Source organism: Lepeophtheirus salmonis, chromosome 13 (assembly GCF_016086655.4).
Source record: "Lepeophtheirus salmonis chromosome 13, UVic_Lsal_1.4, whole genome shotgun sequence".
Taxonomy (NCBI): domain Eukaryota; kingdom Metazoa; phylum Arthropoda; class Copepoda; order Siphonostomatoida; family Caligidae; genus Lepeophtheirus; species Lepeophtheirus salmonis.
The window spans coordinates 17,960,849-17,977,495 of NC_052143.2; the positions used below are offsets into that span (position 1 = coordinate 17,960,849).

Below are 16,647 nucleotides of genomic sequence, written 5' to 3' on the forward strand. Positions count from 1 at the left end.
ATAATATACCATGAAACGGTTACATCGACAGAAAATAAATTATGTTCACAAGTCTTGATGTTCTTAACTCGCATGTATACGTGGTGATATGTTTGAAAAAAATGAAGAAAAAAAATGCATGTGTTCTTTATCATGATTAGAAGAAGAAGTTTTTCCTCTCTTTCCTTGACGCAAAGGTGTCAATAAAACTGTCCATGTCTTCATGGAGCACCTTGTCCACCATCACCCTGTCCATGTTCAAGAGGGTGAGGGAGGAGAGCCTCTCCTGGTCCATGGTGGTCCTCATGTGGTTCTTGAGCCTTCTGAGGCAGGAGAATGACCGCTTCGCCTCACAGCTGCTGATGGGCATTGAGGCCAGGATAACTATCACCTTGTATAGCTCTGGCATCAGGTGGAAGACTCCCGAGCTTATTAACTCCGCCGCAATTTGTGAAGAAACCATGTCTTCTGTGTCAATATCTGCCTAGAGAAGCATAAATTTTAAACATATAATGCAAAATGAAACATTATAATATTAACCTTGAATTGCTGGAAGATTGCATGGTCTGACTGGAGCTGCTCGAGTTCAAGTCTGTAGTGGTTGGCGACACTCTCAATGGCACAGGTCTCCATTTCACTGTCATTGACGATTGCAATGAGATCCATTGTGATGTTTGTATCGTCGGTGACAAATCTGTTCTCAAGCTCTAATACAATCTTATTGATTGCAACATCGAAATGTGTTTCACAGAAGTAGGATTCAGTTGTTCCTTTCCACTTTATTCTCCTTGGAATCTTCGCCTCCTTGAATTCCAAATCAATTGAGTCCTCCTGGTCAAATACTGATTTCATCTCAGACGACTTCAACTCAGCAAGTTTCCAGATTGATTCAAAGATTTTCTCATTCTTAAGATCTTCAAGAGTCCTAATCACTAGGTTGACGTGTTTCCGGGCCTTTGTTAGGTCAACCTTTCTGCCTTGAAGTTCATCTGACAAGCTAGATGTGTGTCTGAGGAGTGTCTTCAACAGTTCAATGCCGAAAACAAATTCGTGACTAAAGATGCTGTTGAGGAGATAAGTTGCTGTTGAACTCGACAGTGTATCTTTATCTTTTCTCATTATTATGAGGGTCTTCATGATTCTGACCATCCCTAGAGATACAGCGTGTACAGCATCGTAGTGGAGACTCCAGTGGGTATCAGACTGGCTCTTCAGGGTCATCACCTTGGCATGCTCCTCATCTTTACTTGTTATCTTCACCGACTTGTAGATTGCTGACCTCTTTGGTGACCCTTCAATGAAGTTGTATAAAATTTATACTGTCCCCATTGTATTTCTCAACAGGGTTATATCTGAGAGAAGATCCTTGACTACAAGATTGAGGACATGGGCGTAGCAGTGGATGTAGACACACAGTGGGGCTGCTTCCTTCCACCTGGCGGCAAGACCCTTCTTGATGCCGGATATGTTGGAGGCACTGCCCGTGGCCAGGGAGACAGTGCGGGCGGGGTTAACGCCGAGATCCTTGACAGCCTCGTGAAGCTTCTCATTCAATATTTGCCGTCAGTCTGGGTAACTTTTACAAACTTGAGGAAGCTCTCTTGATGCCTTCACTCGTCAGATATCCCAGTGACAGACTGAACTGCTCCGTGTTTGACATATCTGATGTCTCATCAACAATCACAGAGAACCAGTAGTCATCATCGCCGTCACAAGTCTTGACATCTTCAATTATATTTTCCGCCACTTTGGATGCTATAATCTCTATCAGCTCATTTTGGATGTCAGGTGAAGTCCATTTGGCAAAACCTGCCCCAGCTAAACCAAATTTTTTGACTTCGGCCTCCAGTTTATCTTTGAGAATATGATTGTCGTGTGAACGCAGGGACAAAAGCTCCAAGAAGTTTCCTCGATTGTTTTCATTAGATTCCGTCAACTTTTCTCTTGTTTCGGAATCGCCCCTAAAAGCCAATCCTTGCTTTGCGAGGAACCCAACAGTTTGGAAAGGTACCTTAAATAAGCTCTCCACTTCACGACTTCCTCAGCATGTTGAGACTGAACATGGCCGAGAACCGACGTATTCTTTCTCTTTGATGTGAGGAAATTGATCTACTTTTCCATCGACAGTTTGTGTTTTTTGTTGTTAGAATGAACTTTCAACGAGGAACTGTTTTTCCATGTTTTGAACTCAAATTTTCCAAGGTTGGGAATGGAAAATTTGGAACAGGCGAAACACTTGGCTGACTTTTCAACCTCGTCATATTCTAGCCACAGGAACTTACGGAACCAATCATATTGAAAGTCTCTGGAGTAGTTGTCATCAATCTGAGGACTGTATGTTTGTAAATTGGGCTGTAGAGGATGATCTGTCTCGACTTTAGGCACAGTTTCCCGCTCAGTCTCCACTCTGGTTCTGGTCTGGATGTCTTTCCGATTTGGCTCACGCCCGGTAAGTATCGGGTCACCCAGCTGGCCCGTGAAGACGACAAGGTACTCTGGGCCTCCGTCCACAAACTCCATCTCCTCAGTCTTGCTCTTCTCACCTCCCTGGACATTGTTGCTAGTCTCAGAGTCCTCTGCAGAGGGAATATTGTTGTTGTTGACTACAGAGAAAATGTATTCCATGTTCAATTTTGAGAAAAATTATCTAGCTTCCTTTTGGGTGGACGTGCTACAAATACGTAATTTTATTATAATGACTCAGTACTATTATGAGTTGGTCATAAGTTACATATATATAATAGATTTTAATAATTAATTATGACTTAATTCATATATATTTACATACCTACATGATTGGTGGACGGTTGAGTAAGGTTGTTTTTTTTTTTTGGTCCGCTGAAGCGGACAAAGCGCAATACTGACGTACGGCCCTGGTAACAATCCTAATCCAAAAACTTGCAATGTCTGTATATTTCTTAAATATATGTCCTTAAATTAAGTAAAATAATTTACGTAAATTCTGAACTACTGTTACCTATTAAAAGCTATCATAATACTGTCAAGTAGAAATATAATACTTAATAATCATAAATAAAAGAAACTTATGTGGGAACGAGATACGATCAAGTCTTTAACAATGATCAGGAATTCTTATTACAACGACAAATATACTTTATACTAATATTCCATAATATATTCCATAAATATCTTATTTTTAGTTGATGGTATTATAATAGTTAAAAGTAATTCAGTATTTATCATGTATATTATCAAATATTCGTAAACCTGGTAACTGTTTCTTTATCTTTATTCCTTAAACTTCATTAATTTTTTTAAGGTTGTGATGAAGAATTTTGCATTGTTTACGAATGATAAAATATTTTTCATCATCTATACAACTAAAGGATCATTGCCAAAAGTCATTCGACCTAACAGATGATTGTACTTCCCTTGTTTATTTCTATCATTACATACGAAATAGAAACTATTTTTAAATTAATATAAAAAATATATATGCTTAATAAATAGCGAAAGTTATAAAAATAATTTTGTAAATTGTCTGAGCATAAAATGAAATTATTAAATAAGAGATAAATACAACATTGGATAAGTTAAAAAAAGTATTAATTTTAGATCGTGAGACATTTTTACTAGTCTGATAAATTTATCAATGTTCATAGTCATTTCTTATTTTTGTAGTTAGAAGAAAAGGAAAAGCTGGCCACTGTGTGTGATGGTAATATTTTTCTTTCCTTTCCCATAATTTTAGTATTCCTTACATTCGGCACTGGATTACACAGGATTGTATGCCATGCATTAGACTTCGTCTTTGTTAAATAACTTGTTCCATGTTCCTTAGATATGTATGTATTATTCTTTGTTTTTAAATGTATCTACATATATCTTTAGTCGAAGATATAGTAATAATATAACATTTCCTCCTTAAGAGGTAAGTTTCTTGGGGGTTTTAGAACGAATCAACTCTTGAGCATAATTCTTAAATAAACCATGGTTGAGTAATTGAGTTAACTATAATATTATTGCATCTTATTTGTTTTGTCGAGTTTATGGCACAAAAGAAAGTTAAAAGATCTTGGAAATGGCAGGAAGAGTTTAGGTATTTTAATTAATAAACTGAACCCCGGGTTATTCTATAGGTACTTAATTAAAAAAATGAGAATATAGCTCTTGTATTCTTACCGAAGCACAATTAAATAACTAATTATAGTGCTACACGTCGATAAAGTACGGGAGGAAAAAAAGAAGTACTGATCGAAAAACTCAATTCTAATAAAATAAAACCTTCTTTTCATAAATTTCCAACATCAAACATGGAAATTCTTAATAAATGGAAATCAGCTATACCAATAAATTAGATACATGCTAAAAAATACAATATATTTATTTTAGTGATATTTGATGAGTGTTTAATACAATTATTATTGTTTATATAAATCCGTAGATAGCTCTAAAAAAGTTGTTTTTCTCTTTATTTAAACATGAAAAAATGGAGAACTTAAAGGACTTATCCTTAGAAAAAGTTATATACCTTCTTTAGGATTAAAAACAAAATTGACAATTGAACTAAAGACCTGTATATGTCAATGGCTGAGGATAGGCGTAAACGGAAAAGTGATGAAATATAATTAAGGGTGCAAAAGTTTTTAAGAGAACATGATATTTCAAATATGTCAGAGCTCAAACAAAATTTAGATATAAAAATAAGAGTAGACTGAATTGAAGATGAAGTTCAATTTCTGTACATAATAAAATCAGATTCAGCTATTTTGCACAACACACAAAGTTAGTGAAATTATAACTCTCTTTTTGAGAAGATAATTAATTATTATTTTGATTTTATAACTATATTTTTATTTAATTAATGATTGATAACTAGTTTTAATTAATTTTACGTGTTCATTCATTGGATTTAGTGAAAATAATTCAGGGGAACCTTGATAATAAACATTTTTTTTTTAAATGAACCACAAACATAATCATCTAGGAAATCAAATCAGAAACACTATTTTCAACACTGTTAATTAATTAGAAAACGGAGATGAAATCCAAACTTATGAGGTGAGACAAGAATGACTTAATGTGAAGTCATCTATAGATAAAAACAGGTTCCTCAATAGACACTGTTCTCCAATACAAGAGAAACATGATAAACTATGAAAGAACTAACAATCCCATAACTATGTTATGGATATTCCTTCAAACAATGTCTTCCTTGGATGTGGTTCAATAAGAGGTCCTTCTTCCATGCTCACTAATGAAGGAGATCTGTAATTAAAAGTTAGATCTGAAAGGAATAAAAGGAATCTTGTATAAAAAATTAGCTCTCTCTTCTACAGAATTGAATCATACTTGATCTTAGTTTTTGAGGACTCTTTCAAGTTTCACCACCAAAAAAATGAAATATTCTCAAAAAATATTTCACCAGACGATTCACAATCTATGATTGATTACTTAAATTACAAATAAGGGGTTTCAATGGACGATCGGAAAAGCTTATATCGCCGCGTTCATGATTCATCACTTTTTAACAAGAATTAATTCTTCTCTTTTAGAATTGTTATTAAATGTAATAATTATTCATTATTTATTTTAAGAGTTCTAACAATGAGTTTGCGTGGCTTGTGTCTATCCAAATGTTAAGTAATCTATGATTAGTATAACTATTCATAATCATAAGTTGAGTAGTTTGTAATGAAAATACTAATTTTAATGAATGAAAAACGGTTGTTGTTGCGAGTGCTCTTTCTTCCAATTTGTTGGAATTAAACAGTCGTTGTGAGGTTAACATCTCCATCTTTAGGATGAATTCTTACCTATATTTTGGGTAATAATAGTTTTAAAAATGGTATAATAAAATAAATATAGGTAGATGGATTTATATAAAATTACAACATCTTCCCTGCAATATTGCTATTTTAAATATCGAAAGTTCTCCTCTTTATAGCAGTAATTCATTTTGTTCCCCAAAAGTCATTAAGTAGCTGAGATATATATGGTTCTTAATCCAGGTGTATTATATGTCTCATTCTCACGTTCTCATTTTTGAAATCTAATCATAAGATTAAAATACAATGTCAAAAAGTGTAGTGGATTAAAAAAAAATCCGTCTGGAGTAATGAACTACTGCTTGAGGAAGGGGTATGTTATTTTCAATGTCAGCTAAAGGGAAGAAGTTGATTGTTTAACTTTTTAATACGTGATCAGTTTTGAAAATACTAACTCAAACTTGTGTTATTCAATCATTAAGGGTGATAAATTTGGTAAGAATAGAAAAACGTGCGAGGAGAAAAGAAGAATTACTTATGGCATCATTGATTAAATAATATACATCCTCTTCTATCAATCATGAACGTTATCATTCCCGCCTTTATTATTCAATATTAATATAATATGAGATGGTGATAGTCGATAGAGAACTGAATAAAATCCCCAAAATGACGTCGCCTTCTGTCTGGATTTATGAAAATGGAGGCCCAGGAATTTGGAAAATGCTTACCGGATGAGAAACAGATAGTTTGTCGGATTTGTCGATATAAATATGCCTTTAGTCCCCTGTCTAGAATTACACGCCACTCATTATCCTCATCTCATAACAAGAGTATGGATATTCATCTATAAAATCAATTTGACGATGAATACATCAAGTCAGACTTTAACTTTGATCTCACAACGATGCTTATTGCATGTAACCTTATCCATTGCTAATCATCTACGTTCAAAAAATTTATGGAGAAATACAAGGGTAAACATATTGGTTCCCGAGGAACCATCATTAAATTAATGGAGGATGTTGGTACTGATGTCATATATAGAAATACATATAAAAATGTTTTGAGTCATCCACACCAAATGATGATCAAGTTATCAGTAAAAAGTATTTACGAATATCGAAATGGAACTCTGAATTTTGTACTATCTCACAGTAAGTATTCAATTTTTTTTTAAATCTAACCATAAAATATGATTCTATTTTAGCTAAACATATCAAGAATTATGATACACAACTCAGTAAAGGGCAAAAACAACTGCTTAAATGGTCACAACAACGGGGTAGTAGCTTTGGATGGTTTGCAACTAGTTTGTCTGAGACTACTTACTTCTCTTTAAGACTTGGGTATGATAATTAGGTTTTCCAATATTACATAGTCAATAAATATTACTTTTTTATCACTAAATGCTTAGCTATGGTTTATGGGCTCCAAGAAATGGTGTTCAGAAAACTCATAAAAGGCAAAAACAACTGTTTAAATGGTCACAACAACGAGGGTAGTTACATTGGGTGTTGCATTATAATTAACAATTGTGTATATCCATCATGATAATAGTATGTTGTTATATAAGCATACCTAAATAACGGGGAAAAATCTTTTTGATGCTCTTAATAGGGAGTAATATCGCCGGACATTACTACATAATTAGCTTTTGCTCTAAATCTTTACGTTGAATTTATTTATAAAATCTTTTTATTAGTATATTTATTGTCTAATTTTATGATTTTGACATTTACTTTATTATTAATAATTAGTTAGATCTCATCGGTAGAGATATATCTATCCTGTGCACAATTGTATATAGCAACTTCCACATGAAGAAGAGGGGTGATTATCTTTTTGATTAAACTCCACGTCTCGCTTGTGTATTGCAACCTAAAGTTATGACATATTTAACTGAATTCCGATGTCAGAACAAGAAAATATTATTTGGATCAATCTATTATTTCAATATTCTGTATTTATAATTTATTATTATTAATAGTTATATGATTTTAATTGTTTAATTTTGTATATTTAACTTAAATGTTTAATGGTTTATTTTTTAGTATGTAGATTATATTTAATTAAAGCCTTCTTTTTTAAACTTTGAGCTTCAAATATATTTCAAATACTCTACTTTGTCGTTTCATTAGCTATTATTCTGAGAATAAGGTTCATAATGAATTACAATTTCATGGAGTGTGACGTTTTCAAATCTACTGTAACGGATAAAAAACGTTGAAGTCAATTATACGTAGTATATCTTCATTAAACATTTTGCTAATAAATACATTAGTTATACCCTCAAAAATCATAATAAAGCAGGCAGATGATAATCACATCAGTATTTTAAACAATGATACCATATGTCTTTTTTCCCCCCTCCTCCTCGCACGCGTTTTTCTCTACAATATTATCAACTATATCAATCATACATGGGATGTACATCGAGCCAGTGCATGTAAAAAGCGGGAGCGAGACGTATGGTACTATTGATTAAAGTTACCATTTTGAAGGATAGAATATCACGTGATTCTACAATAGAAATGAGAATCTTCTATAACTATATTGAAAAGTATACAAGAAAAGTTAATATAAAAGTAGTCCAATTTTCAAATTCAGGAATACTTGATTTACTTCGTGAAACTAACAAAAATAACTTTTATATTTCTATATTTTAGATCTCCTAAATGTCTTCCCTGAAAGTCATTAATATGATATTTTAAACAATGAATAATCAAAAACTAATGCTTACACTTAGAAATAAAATCTGTCTTCAATCTATCATACTTAAATACACTAAAAAGACTTGAAATTATCATAAATAAATTCCAAATCTACATGATCGAATCCTTGGAGTATACCCAAGTGTTTAACCTAAGAAACGGATGTTACACAAACACTTTGCACACCATTTGAAGCTAAGACCACTCATGCAATTGTTGTTCGTAAATCCAAATACAACTTAACTTACAACTGCAAAAAAACAGGCCTTGTATTTTTGATGGGACAAAATACGAAAACTCTTCAGGTATGTTCTCCAAGATATAAGACCAAAGCCAGAAAGAGGAAATTGAAGAAAAATACTTCTAATTTTACCATCTATCTCAAGAGAGCAGATTCGACTTCTTCCTTTCAAAGGAGATTAAAAGATTGCTACATTGAAGAGATCCATTCACGATGAGTAGGGAATTTCAATATTTCAAATAATATTATTATTTACTTTATTTGAAGTAAGGTATTATATAGAAATATTAATTATGACAAAGTATTATGTCTTTATCGTTACATTGAAATAGTGAACATTATTAAGATAATTTATTATAGTATTATAACGTATGCTTATAATAGTAAGTTAAATAAGTGTGGATAAATTTAAAAGAAATATAACTAAAAAAAAAATTATATTAATTATAAGTAGAACTCATAAGCAGAGAATGATGATGGTCTTTTGTCTTTATCTGAACTGAAGGAAAAACTGGATTTGAATTGCGTTCAAAAAGGAATTTCATTTATTTGGCTTGAAAATGAAGCTCAATTTTTGCTAATAAATATAAACTATGCAGTAATTATGTCTTTTTATAAATAATAAAAGTAAAAATTCAAAAATAAAATATATTTATTACTATACAATAACTATCAAACACAACCAACAATTAGTTTAAAATATATTACAAATTGTATTATCAAAGTTTAAGAAAAAAATCAAGATCTTTTAAGTTCATTTTTGAAGTCAATAAATTTAAATAACTTTACACTATCCTTTTAAAACTTATTTACCTTATTATAACTCGTTTATACAATAATTTTATTGGATGTTCAATAATTAAATTCAGTTTGATCATATGAGTTAATTTAAATTCGAAATTTGAATATCAAATTTTAAGGTAATGAATTACTTTGGTTCATGTGCTGAAGCCTTTTTACTTTTTGAAGTCAAAATATGACAGCAATAATAATTAAGACGAAATATTAAGTATTTAAAGTTGTATCGATATTATACATGGATTTGTACAGGAAGACAAGATTTTTTTATAACAGAAAAGCTAAAGCTGGTCACTCTGGATTCAAATCATCTACCATATTCTTATAGTATGGTATCAGTTTATTTTCTTTGGTAAAAAAATAAACAACTCTTCAGTCTTCGAAAACCTTAGCGTGCTTGATTATAAATACATCGTAGATATATATTGTAGTGACTAGTATATTCTTTGGTAAATCCCTCGTATTATGAAATCAGGAAAACTATTGTCCTAGTAATCTTGGAGTAAGAAAAGTCCTTTCAATAGATGAGGGTTCAGCTTGGTGTTTTTCATCTTCCTCTCACAAAAGTCCTTGGTGAAGGAGGGGAATATCTATCATCCTCTACCACTATAAGGAAATACTATTAACTGTCTCGGAGAAAATTTTAAATCTTGAATCCTATATGACAATGAAGTATATACTTATCCATCTTGTGATTTGGCAGCGAAGAAATAAGGACTCTTGGCGACTTGCTGCTGTTTATAAATATACTTATTTAATTTTTGCGATTCTCAAACATGTAATTATTGACAATACCTGATTTCCAAAACATTACAACAGTAATAATAAACAATAACATTTGAGTAACTAAATGGATAAGGTGAATTTCAGGGGTTTCGTTGATAATGATAATCCATATTACTATATTTAAATTCAAACTTTACCGCATCAAACCTAACTGAAGGTTAATTTATATTTGTTAGGTTCGGTGGCGGAAAAATGAAAAGCAACATCTTGAGAACAAATTTGTAACGCTACACCATTCTTTTTCCTCAGGCTAGCGATCGAGTTTCGCTACTTTGTTTAATGCTTTAATAGGAATATGTAATATATTCTTATAGTTCTTTATTTTGGAACTTCTTCCCTTGTTCCTGTTCCATTCTTCACTCCCCATTTATACATATATATCTTCAGTACTCTAATACTCCGCTAGGGGTAACATACATATATATGCAACATCACCCTTTTTTTACATAAACAATTTTTTTTTAATACAAATATAAACAATCCATCTTTTCTTCCTTCAAAATTCCACCTTTCGTACTTGTGCCAGAGTTCTGACATAGCCTTGCTATCCTATTTTGACGCTCACCCATGTCCCATTTCTATTTTCGATGTATCTCTCTCTGTTTAGGTCTGGTACCTTTACGATGTTCCCTCTCTCCAAGTTTATTTTTCGAAACACTCGATGATGTCCATTATAATAATTTTCACTAGACTTTCGTTGCTGTCCTCAATTTTTCTCCGTTCCTCATCCTCCAGCTTCCTTATAATCCTTGGCACCTTTGTTCTGACCTCCTTATTAAAGAGGAGCTAAGCAGGTGATTTTCCATTTTGCGATAGAACCAACTTGTAAGCCTGTAACCCGGGTTATATATCTCGATTTTTTTTTCAAAAAGTGCTTTACGGTTTGCACGCCTCTTTCAGCCATACCATTCTGGAGTGGCTATTTTGGACATGAGAAAGTCTGATTAAACCCCCACTCCTTTGCAAAACTCCCGTCTCGTAAAACATGGCCCCTTGTCTGAAACCAACGTCTCAGGAATACCATCTCTAGCAAATACTGACTTCCGTACTCATACTATTGATGTGGACTTTGACTCTTAAGCTCTTCCATTTCAATATATCCACTGTAATAGTCCACTACTATAAGATAGTATTTTCTTTGAAACATAAATTAATCACAATCAACAAGTTTCCATGGTCCTGATGGCAACTCACTACATATCAAAGGTAACTTCCTCTTGCTTTCAAACTCCCTGCACTTTCCACATGAATATATCGTCTGTTCTATTTGTCGATTCAAACCCGGCCAGAATACGGACTCATTCGCCCTTAACTTTGTTTCACTTATGCCCAAATGTCCTTCATGCAACCGATGTAGTCTATCAGAGATTGCTAGATTGTAGATTGCTCTTATTCTTCCTGGATCAACCTTGATTCCATCTGCTGATATCACGTAGCCCAAAAATTTTACTTCAGTAACTCCTCGGATACACTTATCTCCATTCAGCTGAACTCTATTTCTCTTTAGAATATCTTGTACTTTCTTTAGCCTGGTATTGTGGGACTCCTTATCAATTCTAGTGACCAAAATGTCATCGATATGTAGATGCACACCTTCAACAGGATCTAATAACTGGCTCAGTTTCGCCTGGTCTACTCGAAATTTCGAATGGGAAACGATTGAATTTATACCCCCCTATGGGGTTGATAAATATAGTGAGGAGAATGCTCTCTTCATCTAAACGAATATGATAGAATCCCATAACTGCATCCTACTTTGAAAAATAACCTCCTTTTATTCGAGCTATTATGCTGTGACACGAACCTATTGGATACCTAGGAATCCGAATATATCCATTCAGTTTTTGATAATCCACTCATAAACGTATTCTCACAGCCTTCTTTACAACATTAGCTCCTGTATCCAACTTTACTTTGACAGGTATCCCATTAGCCAACATGGTAATGTATAATGCTCTACCACACTCTTCCTCCTCAATGGTATCTAGAAAAAACTACGGAGAAGTGTTTATCTCTTGAATATCTGGTGTCATCCACAACCTCCTCTACTCTTCGATTTTTATCCTGGTTTCTCCAGCACATCCTTGCGCAGTGTACCACCTTTTCACACTTTCGACACTTTGCCTTGTATTTTTGAGCTGGGCATTCTGTTTGTTTGTGTTGTTACTTAGCTCCACACCGTCGACAAAGCTCTCTTTTCTCTCCGTAACATTTTGTATTATCCATTTTTAGACTGTTCATCTCCTGGGATACGCACCTCATTCCCATTAATTGTTTTTTTTTTTTCTCATAAAATCTCATTTCCTTTAGGTATAGATCTAAGGTGAGTTCTGCCCTAGACAGCAGTGTCTTTTTTGCATCTTCTTGCGAGTCCGGTAGAGAGAACACCAATTTGTCTCTCAAGTTTATCTCCTGCTGAGACACAAATTCACAATTGGCAGACATTCGCCTAATCTGCGAATAGAAATTCTCCCAACTTTCTGCCTCTCCTTTTCCTACGGACCAGAACTATAGGACTCAAACATCACCTTTTTTTTGGACTAAAATATTCTTCAAACTTTCCCCTCACCACCTCGTTCTTAAATCTCTCGGCGTCTGATAGTTCAAAATCTCTGTATATTTCCAACGCCTCCTGTCCTACTGTTGAAAGGAATATCGATGCCTTAACCGAATCTCTAATATCTTGAAAACAGTTCATATAGATATCAAACTTCATTTTGAACTGTTCCCAATTATAGGCCGTATCCCTTCTCACTACCAGAGGAGCTGGAGGCGGTATCATAGTGCTCATAGCCCCATTTGGAGTCAAGGTATACGTCACTGCTTCCTCCTCCATTATTCTGGATACTTTATCCCACTTCTGATACCATGTAATATATTCTTATAGTTCTTTATTTAGGGACTTATTCTCTTGTCCTTGTTCTATCCTTCACTCCCCATCTATACATATATATCTTTGGTACTCTAATACTATGTACTCCACTTGGGGTAACATACATATATATGCAACAAATATAGATGTACCAATAACTTGAAAATATATATACAATTGGAGATACTTAAGAGTATTTAAGCTACCCTGAACTACACATTATCTCATATTCACATTTGCATATTGACCATTTAAAATAAATTGTTTCTAACATAGGGATTTAATATTTAGGCCCATCAATGTAGGAATATGTAAGCATGAACCTATATAATATATATCATAAGTAAATGGAAGGAAGGCCTTCGAGCACACGAGGCATAGAAAATATGATTTGTTTACTTATAAATAAATACAAATGTTGGTGTAACTCTCAATAAACAATCCAAAATTTATGCTTCTAAGAAGTAGGAAAAACACCGATGGAAAGAGAATGGAGAGACGTGTGCAGTAACTGGTACCTCTACATGTTCATGCATTGAAAAGCATCTTTATTTGGTTTGAGAATTATGTCAGAGCCGATCTATGTACATAGATACGTGATCAAGAAACAAATAAAAAACAAAAAAAAATTAAAGAGTCCTTGAAGTTATTTGTAAGGAGAGATGGGTTTTTTGATAGTATGTACTAAGTATCCAGTTGGATAATGATAATTTATTAAAAGTTTAGAAGGGTTAATTTAAATAAATAGCTGTTTAACTAAATCTCTTAAAAACGACGTCTGAGGAATATGTATTATATTTCATCCATGAATTTATTAGGAAATGTAGTCAAAGGGAATAAGATGGATCTAGATACTTATATACATACAAGGTATGGATGGTTATATTGTATAAGTTTGCCCACAAGTCATAATTTCTCCTTGTATCTAAAAATTGGAGTCTGCGGAAATTTGAAATTCCATTATTACAATCTCTTAATAAATAAAAAAAGTAATAGTGGTTTACATAGTCCACAGATCGACTCCTCCTTCCCATATACACATACTCTATAGGAGACAAATTCATAACCTCCTCCATATAATGAGACCTTCCATCTACTTTCATGATCCTCCAAAGTGCTAATTGTCCGAATATCTCGAAAAATCGAAATCCCTCTCCTCTTACCCTAATAATATATTCTTCGCTTCACCTGGCGAAACTATTTTCTTATATATATTATAGTTTATTTCCCAAAATTAATTCAGCAATTCACAAATATTTTGCTTTTACATGACGGGGTCCATGGTGAAGTCAATCACTCTAAACAACCACTTCCAGCTTCAACCGCAACCTCCAACCTGAACCTAGCACAGGCCTTGATAAGGAACTCATCCTCCATGTTGGTCACTATCTCCAGACTTGAGTGTGTCAACAGTGTTAGGTGCACGTTTATTGGACTCTCTCTCCAAGACGACACCCCACACATGGAAGTCCAAGTGGTTCAAATCCAGGGGTGTCCTGATTATTGTCTTGATCAAGAAAAAATTATCACCTTTGTTAGAAAAAAAATCATGAGAAAACAGAGAGTAATATTTTTTTAATATTTATTTTCTAAAAAAAGGTCATCTGATAAAATTCAGGAGTACACAAAAATTAATTTTTAAACAAAGAAAAAAAAAAAAAGAATTGAGATAGCCACTATGATCCAACGACCTAGGAGGCTACATATCCTTTACCCACAAACATAAAGGTATAAAAACGCAGGTCTTTACCATTCCGATTACCCAATTTAGACAAACTGTCCCAATTTAAAATTCTAGCATAATACTGGATCTGTTAACATCAACTTAAGCACTTCACCATAATTATCTATGGTGTTATTTGTGCCCTTGGTCGTGCATCCGGCACGGAAGCATACAATAATAGCCGCACAGTGTTCATATTCGGAGGATTTCTAGAGTATTTTGTATTTTTTTTTTTCACAGTTTTGTCCGTTGAATTTGATGAGCACAGTTTTATAAACATAGATCTCAGGGTTGCCAAGATACTGGGGTCTAAGCTTGTTCCGGATTTAAAATCCACACCCTGTATATACTTATTTCCTACTGGAGCCTTGGATTTATGTATGTACATATATGTAAATTGTACATGTATTTCCAATAATAAGCAAAGAAATCAATCAAGCCGCTCCTCCTATCGCATTCCATCACAAATTACGAAATGGTTCTTATTTTATTATAATAAATATAACTTGACTACATCATAATTTATTATATGTACATCAAATAGGTCAGAATTGTTGTATGTAGCCATGCACAGTCTACTCATCTCTTTTTATGTACACTGTTCATTCTCTATAAGGCTAAATGAAACATTTATATATATATTGAATTCTTAATCATTCACAATCAAAACGACAAAATGGAAGGGAAATGCATGGAATTGATGACATCTGATAGCCGTGTAATTGATACGACATAATGTATTTATTACAACTCTATAAAAGTTAAGCAAATCCTTTGCCAAATATCTAGACCCCTCCTACTATTATTGATGTAGTGCAATATCCTTTTACATAACTATATAATATTTATGACTTGGAGTGTAGGTATAATATATATGTATGTAAAAGAGTTTCTTTGTTTTTAATCGACTATGAAAAAATATCAAACATAAATTGTTTTTAATCAGATATGTGATCTATCTAGAGTAGAAACAAAAGCGTGCAAGGAGAAAAGAATAAACACTTATGGCATCATTCATTAAATAATAAACATCTTCCTTTATCAAGAACGTTACCAATTTTCGCCTTATTATTCAATAATAACATAATATTAGATGCTGATAGTCGATGGAGAAAGAATAAAATGCCTAAAATAACGTCTTTTTCTGTCTGGATTTATAAAAATGGGGGACCAGGAATTTGGAAAATACTTACCGGATGAGAAACAGATGGTTTGTCGGATAAATGTGCTTTAGTCCCCTGTCTAGAATTACACGCCACTCCTTATCCTCATCTCATATCAAGAGCATGGATATTCATCTATAAAATCAAGTGAATGATGAATACATCAAGTCAGACTTTAACTCTGATCTCACCAAGATGCTTACTGCATGTAATATACCATTATCCATTGCTAATCCTCCTACGTTCAAAAAAATTATGGAGAAATTCACGGGTAAACCTATCCCTTCCCGAGGAACCATCATTAAATTAATGGAGGATGTTGATAATGATGTCATTTATAGAAATACCCCCATTGTAAATTGTGAAGTTGAGATAATTTACAGCATGTTTTGAGTCATCCATACCAAATTACGATCAAAGTTATCAGTAAAAAGTATAAAATATTTGATCATTTCGAAATGGAACTCTGAATTTTGTACTATTTAACAGTAGGTATTCATTTTTTTTTAAATCTAACCATAAAATATGATTCTATTTTAACTAAAAATATCAAGCATTATGATACACAACTCATTAAATGGCAAAAACAACTGCTTAAATGGTCACAACAATGGGGGTAGTAGCTTTGGATGGTTCGCAACT

General features: G+C 33.1%; 1 long non-coding RNA gene across 1 annotated transcript; it reads left to right on the plus strand.

The window, feature by feature from the left end:
• The first annotated feature begins 6,187 nt into the window (after positions 1–6,187).
• On the plus strand, positions 6,188–7,832 carry LOC139907065 (uncharacterized). The gene is made up of 2 exons (XR_011783380.1): positions 6,188–6,865; positions 6,919–7,832. It is a non-coding gene; the product is annotated as an uncharacterized lncRNA (long non-coding RNA).
• Positions 7,833–16,647: the final 8,815 nt, after the last annotated feature.